Genomic DNA, 16,149 nt, shown 5'->3' with positions numbered 1-16,149 from the left:
AGAGCGGGTGCTGTTTTAATCAGAGGAAGCTGTAAAGCCGGGTCCTGGCGCCCCGGGACTGTGCTGGGGGCTGGGAAGGCATAGGACTCACCTAGGGAACTGGGAAGCAGTACTACCTCCCAAGTGCTGAGCAGGTCCTCCCTGCGTGCGATGTTTAAGACAAAAAGACATCCGACGTTGATGGCCACCGGCCTTGGTCGAGATGAGGACAGAATGCGGTCATACGGTCATTGGCCATCTCAGGACAGGGTCAGGGATGAGCAGGACTTTTACCATCATGCCCTTCCCGTGACAATTTGGGAATTAGAGAGGTGGGTGGGGGAGGGGGAGAAGGACAGGGAACAAGTTCTCCCTGACTGTCCCCTGCCTCTGAATAGGGGTCAGTGCAGACCTGTGACGGACCCCCAAACTGGGTCTCCTCCCCCAAACCATGCATGGACTGGGGGCCCACACTATCCTCCTACTTCTCCCATTTGAGACTTTTGACTCCATCCTCTAACCCTAAATGCAGGTTGGTTCACCCCCACGCACACAGGCCAGGAGGGTGGCACACCCCAAACTGGATGGAGACAGAAGTCCTGTGCTTGGGGTCCTTCCTGACCTTGCCCTCTTCTTCTGGCTATTCATCTCTACCCTTTATAATATGTTTGACTATTAACTGGCATTTGTAAGGAATGTGTGTCCCCGAATTCTCTGAACCATTCTAGCAAATTACGGAATATGAGGAAGAGGATCATGGGACTGTTTAATCACTGAAAGCAAAGATGACGTCACCCCCCAGGTTCTGGGAGGATTGTAAGTGATTGATATTGATGGGTGCTCAAGCTTTCACGTGAATCTTCTCTTTTTAGGTGTTTTCTGCCGGGTGTGGTGTCATAACCTGTCATCCCAGCAGCCTGGGAGGCTGAGGCAGGAGGATCGCAAGTGGGAGGCTAGCCTCAGCCACTTAGCGATGCCCTGAGCAACTCAGTGAGACTCTGTCTCTAAATAAAATATAAAAAGGGCTGGGGAGGTGGCTCAGTGATACCTCTGATTATGTGTGTTTTCTGTCCATCTTTTCCAAAGGGTGGTGAGCTACCCTTGTGACAGGTGAGTTGATATTATACAGACACAAGTCTGGGTTAAGTAACAGAACTGAACGATCCAGAGAGGATGTCTGAGTCAGAGTGCCTCAGGGATGAGCCATGGAGGGAAAGGGGGCTGAAGAAGCTTGCAGGCTCCTGGAGGTTTCTTTCCAGGCACTTCAAGGACACAGTCAGGCAAATCTGTCATCCCACTGACTGGGGAGGCTGAGGCAGGAGGATCAGAAGTTGGAGGCCAGCCTCAGCAATTTAGCGAGGCCCTATGCAACTCAGCAAGACCTTATCTCTAAATAAAATAGAAAAAGGGCTGGGGACGTGGCTCAGGGGTGAAGCACCCCTGGGCTCAATCCCTGGTAGCAAAAGAAAAAGAAAAAGAAAGAAAAGAAGGTCAACTGGAAACTACGAGAAGCTTTTAGGCAGGGTAGCAATTTAGTAGCTGACGTATTCCAGCACATTTCAACCAAAGGTGGAGAAGAGCTTGAAAGAGGAAGACAAGCCACAGGCTGTCTGAGCAGCCGTGGAGAGAGGACCCGGCACCCCTGGCTCGGGGGATTTTTGGTGCCTTAGCTGTGGGAAGGCAGACAACGGACAGATTTAAGATATCGCCTGGAGCGAGGATGTCCTGGGTGCTGGGTGCTCAGGCAGAGGGGTAATATCAAGGTTTCTGGGTAGATGGGGGAAGGAATTAAAACGAAAAACTGTTGTTCTACTTATAACCCTTCAAACACCTAATGTTTAGGTGTTTAGCAATTCCCCAGTCCCCTGTGGACCCCAACTACGTGCCCGACAACGTAACTTAGTTCTGATACTAACTACCTGGAGCTAATGCAGACCCCACAGTTTAAGGGCTCAGTCCCAGATTAGTGCCCTGACTCATATGCCAAATCCAAGTCTCCAGCCGCCTGTACTATTGTCTGATCAGGTTCCAAATCAGAGAGTCTCACGACCCCCCCTTGTTCACTTTCCATCCTTTGCTATAATGGCTTAGAGAACTCAGGAAGCATTCCTTACAGTTGCCAGTTGATGATCAAATATATTCTACAGGATAGAGATGAATAGCCAGAAGAAGAGGGCAAGGTCAGGAAGGACCCCAAGCACACCCTCCTGGCTTGGGCAGCATGGGGGTGAACCAACCTGGAGATTCTGTGAACCCCTTCATTTAGGGTTGGAAGGCAGGTTCCATTATGTGGGCATGATTGATTGGCTACAGGTGATGAAGTCAACCTCCAGCCTTCTCCTCTCCCTGGAGGTCCAGGGATATTGCAGCAAGTCCCAACCCTCTGATCACATGGTTTGTTCCCCTGGCAACCAGCCCCCTCCCCCATTCTGAGGGATTTGCCTTATTAACAAAACCTCAGCTGTGTTTGAAAGGGGATCGCTCTAAATAACAAAAGATCGCCGCTACCTTTGGGGACACTCCAAGGGTCCTGGAAGCTCTGTGACAGGGGCAGGAACAGAAACCAAATATTAATTTATTGAATTATGTTAGGAGCTTGGTGTTAGGGAAACAGGGTCAGGGACCAAGCGTTTTATTTATCATACACTGACAGGCACAGAGAATCCTGCAGGGGAAGCGGAATTCTGTGGGAATGGGAATATGGGGTTTGTCCTTAAATGTGGTGAGCAGGAGGCTTCTGTGTGATATCCAAGGGGTGTCTCCAGGGATTAATTGCGTACAGGGCTCTGAGGCCCTGCGGGAGACAGGTCAAAGTGACTTAAAGAACTGTCCCTCTCAGTGACGTGATGCAGATGAATGAGATCACAGATTGAAAAGAAGACTCTCCACACGCAGACCCTTTAAAATCAGGCAAAAGACAAGAATGCTCAAAGCCATCACTTTGAGGCCATATTGTATTAGAGATCCTAGATAGTGAAATAAGAAAAGAAAAAGAATTTGAAGTCTGATGGCTTAGAAAGAAAAAAAATGAAGCAGTCATACACACACACACACACACACACACACACATATGTATTTCCATTCCTACATTGAACATGATATGATTATCTATTTAGAAAAAAAAATTTAAACTTGGAGACAAATTGCAAACAATAATAGTAGCTGAAGAGAAGATCCATATACATAAATCACTTTCATTTCTCCGCAGCACCAAGAAACTTAAAAATGCTGCTGTCCTTTGTGCACCAACAGGAGGTACACATGGAGATGGAAATGAATCTAACAAAGTTGTAAAGACTCAGGTGAAGAAATTTGTAACATTTTCTTGAAATATATTTCAAAAAACCCCAATGAATGAAGAGGGGCCCTATGTTTAGGAATTGGAAGATTTAATGTCCTAATGTAATCTTCCCCCAATTTTTGTAATGATTAAATTGTATTCCAATAAAAGCTCAACAGGAACTTTTGCAGAAGTAGACTTTTGTTTTTTTTTTTTTTTAGTACTGGAAATCAAAGCCAACCACATCTAGTAGAACTTGACAATCTGCCACTAAAATTAAAATGGAAGAACCAAAGACCACGATGTTCAAGACAGTTTTAAAGGAGAAGGCAGCCTCGCTTTGCTAGGTATTGAGATTTATGAGAGAGCTTTTGCGATGGATAGACTGTGGTATTAGTGCGGAGCACTCATTAACCAAAGGACCAAACGGAGTCCCCCCAACAGACCCAGGCATACACAGAGCATTTAGGTACCACTCAGATTGCCAAACCGCATTATCAACCAGTGGAGAAAGAAGAGACTTCAATAAATATGCCTGCAAAAGTTGGCTGTCCAGAGCAACGATTCCAAAATAATTAAGAAAGACATCCAATGATGATTCCATCTCATATCACACAGTAAAATCCACTTGAGATAGATTAGGAACAAAGTCAAAGCAACTGCCAAAAGCAAAAAAAAAAAAAAAGAAAGAAAGAAAAAGAAAATAATGGTTGAGAATTTCTGATCTAAAGCTAAGAAAGCATTTCTTAAAAATTACCTAAAGTGCTAAAAAAAAATTGGGGGGGGGGGTAGACGGATATAGTTGAAAACTTTATCAACTTCTGCAAATGAAAATCAAGTAAAAAGGTCAGTCAAAAGGTGAGCTTGTATCTGTGAATTTAGTTCTTTCCTGACAAAGAACTGAAATGAAATTGAAAGCACCTCAAATCAGGAAGAAATAGGAGGGAAATAAACCTCAAATGGACAAACGATTAAACAAGTGTCACAGAAAACACCTGCAGAAACCCCAAGTGACACCAGGGATTCCTACAAGCAAATACAGACCACAACAGGATTTCATTTTACTGGCAAAATTAAGAAGTCTGGGTGGGGCACGGTGGTACACGCCTGTCATCCCAGCAGCTCGGGAGGCTGAGGCAGGAGGATCGCAAGTTGGAGGCCAGCCTCGGCAACTTAGCAAGGCTTTCAGCAACTCAGCGAGACCTTGTCTCTAAATATAACATAAAAAGGGCTGGGGATGTGGCTCAGGGGTTAAGCACCCCTGGGTTCAATCCCTGGTACCCCCCAAAAATTAAGAAGTAGGATGATATTCAAGAGATTGAGTATTAACTACCTCCCTCACATGTGACCAGCAGGAGTGTAATCTGGGACAGTTTCTTTTGTGGACATTTTACCATACCCATGCCCAGTAATTTTACTCATCTATATATATATATATATATATATATATATAACATGTATATATATATACACATACACACATAGATAGATAGATGTCCAAAATAATTAAGAAAAAAATTAAATAGCGATTCCATCTCACATAATATACTAAAATCTGCTCAAGCACTCTCTCTACGTCCAGGATGAAACCTTGCACGTGTCTACGAGAGGAAACATACACAGCCGTTGTCACTTCCACAGCCCAGTTGTGTCATAGCAGTGGGGCGGGTTGCAGACAGTCAAAGGAGGAGCCCAGAGACAGCAGGGAAGACACAGGATCCACTGAGAAGGCTTGCAAGAGATCAGTGGCTGCTCCAAGGGAGCTCAGTGGGGAGGTTGAGCAGATGGCCGCTCTGTCCCTCGCCCCTTCGCCCAGCAGCGCCTCCGTCCCCCATGGTGGTGTTCTGTCCAGCAGATGAGTGACAGGTGAAACTCGTCCAGGACCTTTGGTTGTACCGTGGTCTCCCCTGAGAGAGGGGTTTGATGCGTTAGGCTGCAGAGGCAGTGACCTCATCAGCCTTAGCTTAGGCAGCAGGTAGGACCAGCATCCCCAGGAGCAGCTGCCCGGGAAGCAGCTTTCTACAGAAAATGCTGGCTAGCCTGTCTCAGTTCCCACTGTGCATAAGACGGAGCCAGCATCCTTCCAGATGATGTGCTTAGCGAGACCCTGTCTCTAAATAAAAAGTAAAAAGGGCTGCGGATGTGGCTCCGTGGTTAAGCACCCCGGGTTCAATCCCTGGGACCAAAAAAAGAAAAAGAAAAAGAAACAACAAAAAACCAAAAACCAAAACAAACCAAAACCAGAAACAGATCATATGTATCCAGACCATTCCAACCCAGGTTTGCTCTCATTATTTCCCAACACAGATATATTTTGGGGACTAGGAAGGGAGCATTCAGGGATGTGGGGTGTTACCATCCCCCCTTTTCTTTCAGGATGATACAACTGTTTATAATGGAAACTGGAAATAGTCCAAGAGTGCACCTATAGGAAAATGGAAGCATACTCCCTGAATATTATACAGCAGTAAAAATGAATGACCTGTAGGTGCACCTGTCACAAGTGAATGGCAAAAATATGTGAGTGAAGATGCTGCCTTAGAAAAGGATCGGCCGCTGTGGGCACCACCCTGGATGTCATGTGGAAAACAGGTGAACCACCCAGCACAGCCCTTCCCTAATCCCGGCCCCGTGGAATTGTAAGACCACAGAGAGGTCTTAAGACTCTGTGCCTCTTGGCAGCTTGAGATGCAGCACGCTGTAATTTAAATGCTTCCTCCAAAACCCACACTGATATTGAATTTCCATGGTGACCCTAGAAAGATGTCAGACTATTAAGAGGTGACAGGACGAGAAGGCTCCACCCACGTGAACCAAAGCCAGTGAGGAGGGTTTGGTCCCTTGTTTTCTTAGTCCTGCCCACGCCTGTCCTTCCACCTTCCTCCGTGGGAAGATGTAGCATGAGGCTCTCACCAGATGCTGGGGCCATCGTGAACCTCTCCACCTTCAGAACTTTATAAATGAGCCAGTCTCTGGCATTGTGTTACAGAGGCAGAATATGGACTAAACTCAACAGTAGATGATCGGGATGCAGCGTTGTTTTTTTACCCTTTCCGTAACCTGTACAAAATTCTCCACTTAGTTTTTTTTCCCTGTATGTGTGTACCGTTCCTGTAACAGAGTAATTTGGTAGCTTAATCCCCTCAAAAAAGCCAGAGTCTTAAAAACTTGGGTGCCTACAGTTTATGTAATAAACAATATGCATGAAAGATCGATCCATGGACAAATGGGAGTACTAAGCCACTCCTACGGGATTGGATAAAATGGAACCATGGCCCACCCTACTTTTGAAATAAGAGTATGCAGTATCTATTGGTAGTCCGCCATGTTCTTGGCATGATTCCAAACACCTGGATCTTATCGGCTCATTTGATAATCCATGAGGTTGGTTTTTGTTTGTTTGTTTTTGGTACCAGGGATTGAACCCCGGGGTGCTTACCCACTGAGCCACATCCCCAGCCCTTTTTATATTTTATTTAGAGACAATGGAGTCTGGCTTAGTTGCCTAGTGCCTTGTAAAGTTGCTGAGGCTGGCCTCCAACTTCCAATCCTCCTGCCTCAGCCTCCTGGGCCCCTGGGATGACAGGTGGGTGACACCAGGTCCAAATGAGGTTAGTACTCTTTGATGTCAATGTAGCTGAGAAAACAGAGACCTGAGGAGGTTGAGGAAGGTGCACAGGATTCCTAGTTTGTACCTGGAGGAGCCTGGATTGGAACCCAGGCGGTCTGTCCCTGAGGCTGTGGTTTTGGTTCCTCTCCTGCCCCTGTAGGACCAGGCAGAGCGTCAATGGTGAGAAAGAAAGGCACGTGGCCAGGAACCAGGGCAAAGAGGCAGGGAGACCTGGAGTGGAGGGCAAGTGGGCTCTCAGGGCAGAATCCCTGGCCAGACACGGACCCCACAGATACAGGGTGCACCAGGGGGAAGGGGACGAGGCATTCAGTCCACAGGAGGTGACAGATTGAAACTAAGATGGTGACCCTGAAAAGCCATCTACCCCGGTAAAGAAAGCCTAATTCCACCATAATCCCCTGCAGCGTATGAACTTCAATGAGAAGCCAAAATCCTGGCCTTTCCACACTGGAGGACTTGGAATCTGGCTTTAAGCCTTTCCTTATAGTGTGGGGACCATCAGACAAGAAACTAACACAGAGCAGGGAGCCTGTCATCCCAGTGGCTCAGGAGGCTGAGGCAGGAGGATCGCAAGTTGGAGGCCAGCCTCAGCAAAAGCAAGGCCCTAAGCAACTGAGCAAGACCCTGTCTCTAAATAAAATACAAAATAGGGCTGGGGATGTGGCTCAGTGGTTGAGTGCCCCTGAGTTCAAATCCCGGTATCCCACCACCCAAAAAGTACGAATGCAGAATCTGTTCCTGGGGTATTAGAACACCCGCCCAACCCCCCAATACAGAAAAAACAAAACCGTCGTGGAAGAAAATTTTAATAATCCAAGTTCCATAAAGTTCCCACAGTGAATATAAACCTTACACGAATATAAACCCACAGAGACATGATTCCTTTGGGAAAGGGGTTTGTTCATTCAGGAAACACTGTTGTTCAGAAACTTCAGTTAATGGAAGAATTTGAGGGAAATTATGAAACGAGAATATTCAAAATTATTCATAATTATTTTTTGGTGCATGAAAAGCATAAACTCTACCACTAAACTTCAGCCCCAAACCCCAAATAAGGCCAATAAAATAGAAATAAAGAAAAAAAAGAACACCCCTGTAATAGTAGATTTAGAATAGAACAAATGGATTATTAAGAATCAATTAAACCTTAATTACAGAGTTGATTGAATGTAATAGAAAAGCAAGTAAATCAGAAAACACATCTGTGAAAGTCAGCCAGAATATAGTACAGGAAACGGACCAGTTAAAAGATGCAGAGATTAGAACAATAAGATCCAATAGACAAGGGATTCCAGAAGGAGAGGAGAAGTGAAAGTGAAAAATGAAAAGTGAATTTTCCATTTTTTTAAATTAAATATGTGTTAGCTTCTCATTACTGTAACAAATATCTGAGAAAACCAGTTTATAAGGGGAAAAAAAGGTCTTTTTTTGTTATCAGGGATTGAACCCTGAGGTGCTTAACTATTGAGCCACATCCCCAGTCCTATTTTGTATTTTATTTAGAGACAGGGTCTTGCTGAGTTGCTTAGGGCCTCACTTTTGTTGAGGCTGGCTTTGAACTCAAGATCCTCCTGCTCGGCCTCCCAAGTCACAATCTCCAGTTCTTTTCATGTTTTATATTGAGACAGAGTCTCACCACGTTGCTGAGGCTGGCCTCCAACTTACTATCCTCCTGCCTCAGCCTCCCGAGTTGCTGGGACTACAGGCATGCACCACCATGTACGGCAAGGTCTATTTGGTTCAGTTTTCGTCTCTGTGTCTCGGATCTGTGGTGAGGCAACCCCTCAGATATAGTCTCAGATTGAAGACTCCCAATGAATCCAGAGAAAGATTTTTAAGACATCAGTCATAGATATTTCACAGAGAAACTTCAGAACACTAATGACAAAAAGAAAATTGTAGAAGAACCCAGACCAAAGTAAAAGTTTACCTCTGAAGAACAACCTTTAATCTAACAGGAAGTTTCAGAACAAGTGACTTAAAAACAAAATAAAATAAAACAAACAAACAGAAAAGTATCTTCAAATCACTGAAGCATATTGGCTTTGCCTGGAGCATCCATTCCCAGGATTTGCTGGACACTCATTGATAAACTGCCTCTTTGGTCTCCAGTTTCCTGTTATCATGGTGGAACTTCCTCTTTCTCTTGGTAACAGACCAGTGGGTTTTCTAGTTAGAATTGTTCTTTCTCTTGGCCCTGCAAGTGAGTCACATGGGGGTTAAATCAGCATCTCCAAGGTGATTTGAAATGGGTCCGCCCTTTCCTGCCCTCTCAGCTCCCCCGGTGGTTCCCAGGGTAAAGCAGGTCAGAAGACCCTCAACAAGATGGCGGCATCAGCTATCAGAGCTGGCCTCGGTCCTGGAGACAGACGTGACTCAGGAATAAACAGAAAATCAGATCAACTAATGACAACGTGCCTGGTCCCCATAAAATGGAGAGAGGCATAGGGGAGCGAACCCTCCCCACAAAATGAACAACACTCATTTGCCCACAAGTGAAGAAATGAAGACATGCAATTTTGGAGACCTCACTTTGGAACAGACTCTGATTTTATTTGGAACAGTAATGGGTCAGCTGAAAGATTTTATTTTCCCTCCTCCCTTGGAGCCAGTTTGTGACTAAGTCAATCTATTGAAATAGAAGGAAAGACAATAAGGGCTAGACTTCCAGGGAGGCTGCCCTGCGGGTGCTGACTCAAAGGTCACTATTTTTCCCCCTTACTTCCTCTTTCTTGAAAATAGGAAATGATGTCCGGAACTCCAGCAGCCATTTTGGTCTGTGAGGTGACTGTAAGTCTAAACGCATGATACCATGGAACAACAAAAGACCCTTGAAGCTCTTGTGTAAGACCGGGACTGCATGCTTTCATGTGCGAAATAAATAAACTTATGTCTGGTTTCACCAGTGTTTTTCATGTTATCCATTATGAACCAGTTAATCCAATATCTAAGGATCCGTTGATGGAATTCTACATTCATACTCCGTTGGTGGGGCAGGGTGGCTGCATAGTTTTAAATTCACATAAAATGATATCATTCTGTGCTTTTGAACTTTCAAAAGACACTTTGGGCATCTTTAGCTGAGAAAAATATCAAGACCTAAAAAACAATCACAGTTTTTGATTATCCAAATCCACAGCTCCGACGCATTCCAGGGAGAGAGTTTTGCCCCAGAGGAGTGGCGTAAAAGGCTCTTTGACCATTGAGGGTCAAGTTCGCCACCCTGCCAGACAGGGTGAGATCCTGTAGGGGGGTGAGGGACAGGGAGGAGAGTGAGAGTGACCGATTCAGGCAGAGACTCCTGAAGGAGCCCGGGGCTTGCCCAACCATGGCCAGACCCAAATAAGGTCAAATCATGAAAAGACTGAGCGCCATCTTGAAATGACTAGGGCAGCATTTCATACATGGCTGTGCCAGGTGGGCAACTGTCTGGCAGATGTGACTCTCGGTTGCTTGAGAGAGGATAGAGTCCATGGAAGGAACTGGAAGAAAAGTGAGTGTGCTGAGTCCAAAGAGGAACTGGAGCAAGCAGAGGAACAGGCAACACAGCCCGAATGAAGACCAAAGAGGAAAGATCTGCAGCACCTTGGAAAAGTATTGCTATTTCTAGCCAGTGCAGTGGGGCACACCTGTAATCCCAGCGGCTGGGGAGGCTGAGGCAGGAGGATCACAAGTAGAGGCCAGACTCAGCAACTTAGCGAGGCCCTCAGCAACTCGCTAAGTTGTCTCTAAATAAAAAATAAAAATTTTAAAAGGGCTGGGGATGTAGTTAAACAGTAAGGTGCCCCTGGGTTCAGTCCCCAGTGTGCGTGGGGGTGGGGAGGGAAGTATTGCTATTTGTAATATAAAAGTTCCTGCAAATTAATAAGAAAAAAAAAAATTCAAAATCCTATAGACAATCAGCAGGGAAAGAAATAAAAATGACCAATAAATGAACAGATAAAATAAACAAGTGCATAAATGAAAAGACACTAAACCTAATTAGTAATCAAGGCAATTCTAATTAGAGCCAAAACAAGATAACGTAATTTTATCCGAGAGACCGACAAAAAAAAAAAAAAAAATTTAGAGTCCCAACCTTTATTGCTGTGAAGAGGTGCCCTTCTACACAGCTTGTGGTGCTTGTCACTGATACAATCTAATCTGAAGGCAATTTCTTTGTAATGATTAAAATTAAAATCTGGCTGTTTGACTTAGGGGTCTCACTTTGAGGATTTATTTTAGAAAGTTTAGAAACAAAAACTGGCAGTTAAGATTTCACATACAAGTGATTAGTGAAGCATTTTGGTCAAAGAAACACCCTGGAAACTGCAGAGATTCAACAACCAGGAATGTGTACCTCTTGCAAAAAACATGCTCAGAAAGGAGGAGAGAGGGGCGGGGCCCCAGGCGAGGCGCGGAGGTGAATTCTCGCGAGATCCCAGCGCCTTGCTGGGGTCCCAGCCCTGCTTCAATCCAAATAGCCTCTGCCCTCCGCAGGGGGGCTGCTGGCTCAGCAGAGGCGCCGGTTCCCGCCACGCCTGCCACTGGCATGTTTCACTGTGACTTCCGGTGGATGGCATGTCCCTTGTTTGTAAAATGAAATCACCAATGATGCTTTTAATGTGCACAAATGTTTCTTTAGGCTTGTGCGATTGTGGGGAGAACACCATAAGGATGCAGACTAGGGGTGGCAGAGATTTTTCCCTTTTCTCTTCTGTAATTTTTTTTTTTCTGGTTTTGGTAAATACCTGACATTGGTAATTAATTTTTTTGTTTGTTTGTTTGTTTGTTTGTTTTAACCAGGGATTGAACCCAGGGGTGCTTCACCCCTGAGCCACATCCCCAGCCCTTTTTATATTTTAGTTAGAGATGAGGACTCACTGAGTTGCTTAGTGCCTCACTAAGTTGCTGAGGCTGGCCTCCACCTTGCGATCCTCCTGCCTCAGCCTCCTGAGCCGCTGAGTTTACAGGTGTGTGCCACCATGCTGGGCAGTAATTAGCAAAATTTTAATACAAGAATTGTAGTATCACAAAAAGTCAAAGGACTTCTTTAAGGGGATAGTTGAGTACAACAAGAAAAAATAATCATGATGGGAAAAAAAATTCTCATTTTTCTTGGACGTTTTTCTCTTACAAATGAAGACCAGTTGGTTAAAAACCTACTTCATAAAATATAAAGTCCAATTTCTAATATACCTTTTATCACGCTCTGAAAAGATGGGAACTACCTTGACTTCATCAAGTGCATCTATGAGAAACTTAACACCAAGCATCCTGCTTACCGGTGAAACATTTTAAATATTCCTATTGAAGCCAGGGGGACGGAAGCCAAGGAGGCTGCTGTCAAATTACTTATTCTTTATTTAGCATTTTAAAAGTGCGGTGCTTTCTTCTTGTTTCTATTAACTAACCCCTCATGCCTTTTGTCTGATTCATCAGATTTTCTTTGATCTGCTCTTTCCTCAATCAGTTTCAAATTTTACATTCTATTTCACTTCGTTTATTTGGTTCCCAATGAGTACCCATATTTAAATTTTTAAATGTCTCCAAGTCCAGCCTGGGCACAGTGGTGCATGCCTATCATCCCAGTGGCTCCAGAGGCTGAGGCAGGAGGCTTGCAAGTTGGAGTCCAGCCTCAGCAATTATCAAGTCTCTAAGCAACTTAAGGGTACCATGTCTCGAAATAAAAAATAAAGATGGCTGGGATGTGGCTCAGTGGTTAAGTGCCCCAGGTTCATTTCCCAGGACCAGAAAAAAAAAAAAAAGAAAGAAAGAAAAGGAAGTCTCAGAGTCTAGAATCTGAATCCCCACCCCATCCTCAAATGTCAAAGTCTTTATAAATTTAATTCTGGGTCCTTGAACTTTCTTCCCTAATCGTATTTATGTAAACTTATTCATTTCAACTTCCTTACAATATTTGTTTTGGAGTACTGGAGGTTGAACCTACTACTGATCCACACACCCAACCCTTTTTGCTTTTTATCTTGAGAGAGCCTCTTGCTAGGTTGCCACAGGTGGCTTTGGACTACTGATCCTCCTGCCTCAGCTTCCTCAGTAGCTAGGATTACAGACATAAACCACCGCACCCTACTAACTTCTCTTCTTTATAAATTACCTGGTCTGTAGTATTCAGTGATAGCAACAGAAACAGAATAAGACAAAGAAGGGGGTTTATGTTAGCTTGTGTGTTATCAGTTGTGAAATAGAAGTCTGGGAAGAGAGCATGCTTCAGGTCCAGTTTGATCAGGATTCTGGGTTTTTTTTTTTTTTTTTCCCTCTCTCTCTCTCTTTCCCCAGTGCCTTCCTTCCTTCCTGGGCTCTTGCTCTTGAACTGGCCCTTCCCCTGCCTTTACCCCCAATTCTAGCTTCCGGTTATGGAATTCTAGCTTCAGAGTCATTTTCTCTCAGAGTTTGGCGGATGGTGTCCCCGGTCTCTACCTCATGAAGTCTCGAGTCAGCCTCACTCTGCAGTCCTTCTCGGTCTCATCTCCCAGGTAACTTCTGGAATTCTCTCTCGCCTTACTGCACACTCCCAAATGGGTGCTGTTCCCAGACTGTGCTCAGGACCTTCTTTGTTCCTTCAGTTTGGAGGAATTATCAGCCAGGATTTCTTTGCACGTCACTCTCCTCCAAGTGCTGCGTCCCTGAGGTAGCTCGCCATGTTCCCAGAGCTACTTGCAGTGGGATTTACCTAGCTCGCCTTCCATCTCTTTCCGCCACCTTCCAGGGGCGCCCTCTGCCCGAACATCTCATTTCCTGTCTTGTTCATTATTGCTGTCCATTCCCAGGGCCTCAGCACCCATGGCAGTTTGTATTCCAGCAGTTCCTTTTTTTATTTTTGTTTATTGGTCCCAGGATTGAGCCCAGGAGTGCTTCACCCCTGAGCCACATCCCCAGCCCTTTTTCTATTTTATTTAGAGACAGGGTCTCGCTGAGTTGCTGAGGGCCTCACTAAGTTGCTGAGGCTGGCCTCCAACTTGTGATCCTCCTACCTCAGCCTCCTGAGCTGCTGGGATCACAAAGGCGTGGGTCGCTGCGTCCAGCAACAACCCTGTTTTTCATCCAGAGTATCTATAATTGGCTTTTAAGGTAAGCCTCTTTTATCATTTCAGGGATATAGCAGCATCTCATTTCCCTCCGAAGGCATTAATTATACTTATAAAAGTTTCTCATTGCTGACTGTAGTGGTACATTGCTGTCATCACAGAGACTCAGGAGGCTGAGGCAGGAGGATCACAAGGTGGAGGCCAGCCTCAATTTAGCAAGTCCCTAAGCAACTCACTGAGACCCTGTCTCAAAATAAAAAGGACTGGAGATGTGACTCCATGGTTAAGTACCCCTGGGTTCAATACCTGGTACCATTCACACACAAATAATATTGTAAGAGCCAGGCAAGGTGGTGCAAGCCTATAATCCCAGAGACTTGGGAGGCTGAGGCAAGAGGATTGCGAGTTGGAGACCCTGTCTCTGAGAGAAAAATAAAAAGGGCTGGGGATGTGGCTCAGTGGTTAAGCACCCCTGGGTTCAATTCCTGGGACCAATAGATAAATAATACAAAACAAAATTAGAATCTCTTACTGAGTATTCTGTTAGTCTTGTTTCCTTGGGTGCCATTTTTCTCTTTTCTGTGTCCTCTTTTTTAAAGATGTATAATGTTCATGCATTGGAAGAAGGATAATGAACGAGGGAAACCAACGGGAGATTGCTGATTTATTTTAACAAGCATTGAGAAATCACATACAAGTGCACCTTTGGTAAAACCGAGAAAGTAGACAAGAGTGGTCTTGGAAGCAGATGGCGGCTGTCAGGATCCTGGGAGGAGCCCAGGACTTGGAGGCCCAGTAGCGAGTACAGTGTAGAGGTTTTTTGATACCGGAGGGAGTGTGGAGCAGTAATGAGACAGGGGTTTGAGGCCTGAGGAAGATCGATCCTTAGCAAAAGTCTGGGTGGTGGAAAAAGAGATTAGCAGGGCATGTGCAGTGGTGCACGCCTGTCATCCCAGCTGCTGGGGAGGCTGAAGCAGGAGGATCACAAGTTGGAGGCCAGCCTCAGCAATATGGTGAAGCCCTCAGCAACTCAGCCAGACCCTGTCTCAAAATTTAAAAAATAAATAAAAAGGGCTGGGGATGTGGCTCAGTGGTTAAGCAGCCCTGGTTTCAATCCCCGGTATCAAAAAAAGAAAAAGAAAAAAGAAAAAAGTTAGAGTGTCACGTGTGCAAAAAGCACAGGTACCCCGAATACGAGGGTACCAGAGGAGGTGTGCATGAAGCGCAAGTTTGGACTAGACCAGGGGCTGAAGACTATGCAAGGGTATGTGGCGGGGGACTGTTGCCCCAGGACAGCCGAGTACCCAGAGGCAGGGTGCCGGCCCTGGAGTCTCCTCCCGGGCGGGGCTGCGTGGACCGCGTGGCGGGGCAGCACATGCTCGCTGGCTGTAGAGGCCCCATGGACATGGAAGGCCGGGGTCTGCCCGGCTTGCGGCTCCACGCGGAGCTCTGGTTCTGCATAGCTACGCAACTCGCCTTGCAGATCTGCTGCCACCGAGGGTGCTGGTCCCCTCAGGAGGTCTGTGTCCCAGCGGCTGACTCTCTGCTGTGTTTGGCTGGCGCGGCCTCTGCCTCCTCTCCGGCCCGTCCTGGCAGGGCGGCCTCTCTGAGCAGGTTGAACAGGCTCCGTCGGAGCTGGGGCCTCGGATCTCGTGGGTGTCACGTAAGCAACGGGCTTGGAAGGAAGGATTGGGGCCATGGGGCCATCGGCTCCCACGGGATCTTCTGGTCGCCCGCCAGAGCAGCCTGGATCCCCGGGAAGTCCATCGGAGGCTGGGGAGAGAGGCAGAGAGTGAGAAGGTACCAGGGACTTGTACGGAGAGCCTTGCGGGGAAGCGGGGCGGGAAGGAGGTCAGGGATGGACCAGGAGAGTCCCCTGCATCTGCATTGGGTCCCTGAGGAAACCTGTCTGCCCTGATGCCATTTCCACCTCAGAATTTTTCATAAATTAGTATTTCTTTTAACTTTTTTTTTTTTTTTTTTTTTTTTTGCTTTTTGCACTGGGGATTGAACCCAGGGGCGCTTAACCACTGAGCCACCTCCCCAGCCCTTTTTATATTTTATTTAGAGACAGTGTCTCTCTGAGATGCTAAGGCCTCACTAAGTGGCTGAGGCTGGCCTCCAACTTGCAATCCTCCTGCCTCAGCCTCCTGAGCTGCTGGGATAACAAGTGTGCACCACCACACCCAGCAGACCTAGGTTTTCTTAATTAATGAAGAAAACCTGAACTG

Source organism: Sciurus vulgaris (genome assembly GCF_902686455.1).
Source record: "Sciurus vulgaris genome assembly, chromosome: 19".
NCBI classification, from domain to species: domain Eukaryota; kingdom Metazoa; phylum Chordata; class Mammalia; order Rodentia; family Sciuridae; genus Sciurus; species Sciurus vulgaris.
Note: the sequence above shows the minus strand (reverse complement) of the source record.